The following is a 5,224-nucleotide window of genomic DNA, read 5'->3' on the forward strand; positions in this document are numbered from 1 at the left end:
AGTATAAAATTAATATTTACATTCTACTAACTCTTTTTACCCATTAATATTTACATTGGCAATATTTGAATCTGAGTGAAAGTAGGGCAAGTAATCGCGGATGGTTGGAGTACCATATTTATGTCAAATTAATATTTTTAACAACTCAATTTGTGAACTCTTAGGATATGAGTATCAAGATTTTAGTATACTTGTATGGAGTAATATTTTCTTTGAATTCGCAAATCGAAAATCCTAGATGCACCAATGACATACTTGGATTTTGCATGGTTTTAGAGAATCATCTTGGATGATTTTAATTATATTTTTTATTTTTTACATGATTATGGCTACATTTCTATATTTTGGTATTATGTCATGTTTGTTGAAATATGATAAAAAAAAATTAGAAAAAAGTACAAAATATGTGGATGTGCAACAACCTTAGTTCGTGGTAATTCTGCTGGTGATTTTGAAGTTTAATCAGCCCCTAGTTCATATCATTCTCTTCATTTTTGAAAGAGCTTCACGTGGGTATCTTGTATGCCTCAATCGGAGTTCGGTAGAAGAAGTTATGATCGTTATACGAACACTGCGCTGTCCAGAAAATTGCACCCGGGCGGGTGAATTTGGTCTTATGCCACCCGACCGGGCGCTGAACTTTGTGAAGAGAAGTTATAGAGGCATTTCGCCCGACCGGGCGTTTTATGGCCTATTTCGCCCGGTCGGGTGAAAACACACGTGTTGACGCTAATTTCGTGAAAACAGAAAAATAAGAAGAGGGAGATCTAGGTTTCTACATTCGAGACCAGCCGCCTTCTACACTCACAAACACCCCCAAGAACACCTTTGAGAGAAATTATTGAAGATTGAAGACTCTATGTTAGAAGATTGAAGCTTTACTCCATAGATTCGTTCCATAGGAGTTCTTAGTATCTATCTCTCATGTTTTTGTTGGAATTTTTTGTGTTTAACTTGGTTTTCTCCATGAACATGAGTATCTAAACCTTTTTTGCAGAATTCTTGGTGATGATGCACTAATTTCATAGTTTTTATTTAATCAATTTCGTTCTTACCTTGCTCTTATAGTTGTTTGATTATTCTTGAGTTTATTCCTTTCAATTGCTTTATCTACACTTGGTTGTGTAGGATTAATTAGATTAATCGGGAGATGAAATAGTTAATCTGGAAATAAGAATAATTAATCCTTTATTACAATAGAACTCTGGAGAGTTGAGGTGTTGAGTGAGGTCTTTGATCTTATCGTGCTTTTGGGAGTTGGGCGTTAAGGGTTAGAAGGGGACTTCAATCCTAGAACCTAATCTACAAGTTTCTCACCTTGGGAGGGGGGTTTAATCTATAATTGTGATCCACTTAATAACTCTTGGGACACTACAGGGTAAGAAAAATAGATTGGATAAGAGCTTGGAATTGTGCATCGGATCCTTGAGTTCTACATTTTCTCCATATCATCTTTTCACATATTGTTTACTTGTTTTCTTTTGTATACTTGTTTATTATATGCTTTTATTAGTGTAAGAACAACCAAAACCTTTTCCGATTGTCTAGATAGTAGTTAATTTTTATTCGTTGTAGTTAAGTTGGTACAAATTTGTCTATGTGGGATACGATACTCTTGCTTACTAATTGTTGTACTAGCTCCGTACACTTGTTGGTATTACTTGTGTGAAAATAAGTTGAGTCAAGTTTTTGGCGTCGTTGACCACTAGAGATGGCAAGCCGCTACAGAAGATTGTAGGAGCATAGTGCATCCTACCGTATTTGTCGTTAAATTTCAGTACCGACACATTTCAAGTTCTGGTTCCGTCCCTGTGTGCAGTGGAAGTGTGGTGGACCCATAATCCAAAGGTCCTAGGATCATAACCTGGCTTTGATAAAGTAGCTTTCATAACACTAATTTTGTTTTAAAATATATTTTTGTTTTCCATTTTCTCAACACAAATTTAAAAGTTTCATCTTTTTTATATTCAATTAAAAGAATATACTTCCTCCGTCCTATAGAATTACACTAATTTGGGATGATACGATTTTTAATATGCATTTTAAAGTAAAAGAGTTAGAAAAAAAACAGTTGAAATAATGTAGTGGATGGTGGGGCCCACATATGATGATGTAAAATAAAAGGAAATAATGTTTCCATAAATAGATATGAACTATTTTTATGGGACAAACAAAAGAGGAAATTCAACTTATTTCTATTGGACTGAGGGAGTAATAGTTCCCATTATTGATAACACATTCTATAAATATCAAATCAGAGTGGCGCAGCGGAAGCATGGTGGGCTCATAACCCATAGGTCCCAGGATTGAAACCTGGCTCTAATAGAGTTGCTTCCATATCTATAATTTTTTGACACAATTTTTTATTTAATAAAAATATTTAGTATTCTATTTTCTCAGCTCAAATTTAATATTTTTATTAATTTTTTTGCATTCAATTTTAAAAATGAATGGTTCCTATTATTGATAACACATTTTGCATATACCAAATCAAAATGGCGCAGCGTAAGCCTGGTGGGCCCATAACCCAAGGTCCCAGGATCGAAACCTATCTCTGATGGAGAGCTTTTAATAATAGATTTAATAATTTTTTATTTGTGAAGCAGTTTATTTCTCCAAATGTTGGAAATCTTGGGTTTAATTTTTTGAAGATATATTTCTCCAAGTCAAGGAAATTTTGAGTTTAATTAACTATCAATAATTTTTTGACAAAATTTTTTATTTAATAAAAATATTTAGTATTCTATTTTCTCAACTCAAATTTAATATTTTTATTATTTTTTTTGCATTCAATTTAAAAAATGAATGGTTCCTATTATTGATAACACATTTTGCATATACCAAATCAGAGTGGCACAACGTAAGCCTGGTCAGCCCATAACCCGCAGGTCCTAGGATCGAAACCTATCTATGATTTAAGCAGACTTTGATCAAATTGTAAAAGTTTTCCATCAATTTTAACCTCTCTTTGAGTGATTTCAATCACTTATGTTTCGGTGATACATATTATATAGAAATATTTTCCTAGAAACATAGAAATACGTACTATGTATTTTTTATATGTAACCGAAACATATTTTTTACTACCTTCGTCCTAGAAAGTTTGTCACTTATTTTCATTTTGTATGCCCCACAAAGTTTATAATATTTCATTTTTATTATTTATGGTAGTGGATCTCACATTCCATTAATTCATTCCCACTCAATTTTAATTATAAAACCAATACTATATTCGTCAACGAAATAGTGTCTTAATTTGCTATTTTGTGCCATCCACAATTTAAGTCCCACTTAGTTTTTTTCAAAATTAGGTAGTGGACCCCACACTCCACAAAATTCTTACACTCACTACCACTCCCTCTGTCCACCATTTAAAGAATCATTTCGTCATTTTGGGTTATACACGATTTAAATAACCGTTTCATACTTTTTTACACTTTTGGTATACGGACCCCACATTCAACTAACGTGATACACTTACAAGTTACAATCTATTATAAAACTAATATTAAAAATGAGTCCGAAATTCCACTTACTTTCTCCCTTTACTTTTTTTCACAAAGTCAAGCTATTTCTTAAAACTCGTGCCGAGTCAAAATGACTTTATAAATGCTAGATTGATGGAGTATTATAAAAATAATATATAAAAGTGATAACTAAATTAACGTAACTTTTTCCACCACTTTCTTTCATACTTCCTCCGTCCCAATTTAAGAGTCCTGTTTTACCATTTCCGTCCGTCCCAACTTAAGAGTTATATTTGGAATTTACCATATATGGACATAAAATTTAACCTCATTGTTGATGAAATTTACACTCAAATGCCATTATTTTCATAAATATAAAACAAAACAAAAAAACTAAACCTAACATACCCCCCAACGCCCACCCCTCATTTGTCAAATGATCTGACTTCTCACTCTTGCCTCCTCCCATCTCTCCTCACTCTCGCCTCCTCACTTTTGAATCAAAACCGTAATCAGCGCCGCCTATTCTCACATCTCTATCTCCGCCTACATCCATCATCGTTCGATTCTCATGGACGACGAATCATGCTTTTCATGGGATGCAACGTCGAATTTTGATTCGTTGTAATCTATGGACACCACCGGAGGTCATTGACAGCTGGGAAATCGAATGAGCAGCCGATTGGTTTAACGGATCGGAAAATCCACGACTATATGGGGGCGTTGAGGGGTCTGAAACTCTTCCACTGTCCGATGGCTTCGACGGATCTGAAACTCAATGAAAGCTGGCTCTTTGTCGCTACTATGTTTACTCAATTCATAATAGAAAATTACACAAATTGATCAAGAAGACACTGACCAATTGATCAAGACAACTCCTAGACAGCCTACTCGTCGTTGGGTGCGCTACCCAGAACTTAAGCTGCTTTCAAGACCTTAATCTACAATACTATTAATTAGTAAAGGGAAGTAAGGGTCAAATCCCACATAGATTAAGGTGTCACACTTTGAAAGTTGGTTAAGTTTACTCTACTGTACTGAACGACTAAGATGGACATCTATCTAACTGATCAACTAAACTAGACTGCGCTTAGCTGACTAATCCATTCCTATTTCCAACTGATCAATTAACTCAATGTCGGAAGGTACACTGTGTAAAGTAAAACGAGACCACTGACTTAGGAAAAGTGCTGCAAAATAAAGCTGAAACAGGTAAAAAGTTGACAGAGACTGCTACACTAACGAACTTCGATCTTCTTCTTCTCCAAAACAACCAAAATAGACTAGCTAAGAAAATCCGACAGGTCTGAACAGAGCATATAACGTAAAACAAGAAATCCACAAAATCAGAACTAGATCCATGCAATTCAAACGAAAGAAAACAGATCAACAATACCTATTCTAATCTCATGCAAGTTGACATATGTAAAACTTAGATCGACGTAAATCTAATTAGAAAGAACAGAACCTAAAACTGCAAACAACGACCAGAACATTACGACTCTAGATCTAAGCAATCAACGACAATCAAACATGACCAATCATAAACAGGACAAACGCCAACTCCGAAAACTCCAGATCCAAACAAACTTCCATCATAAACTTCATTTCATGAACAAATCTCCAACAATTCCAACTCAAAATAACAATCGAAAACTTCAGATTCAAAGATCGGACGTCAATAAACTTGAAAACTACGATTAAACCGAGAAAAACTTAAAAAGTGATAGCAGATTCAAAAGAGCATCATAAAACAA

This window comes from Salvia splendens, chromosome 12, assembly GCF_004379255.2.
Source record: "Salvia splendens isolate huo1 chromosome 12, SspV2, whole genome shotgun sequence".
Classification (NCBI taxonomy): Eukaryota; Viridiplantae; Streptophyta; class Magnoliopsida; order Lamiales; family Lamiaceae; genus Salvia; species Salvia splendens.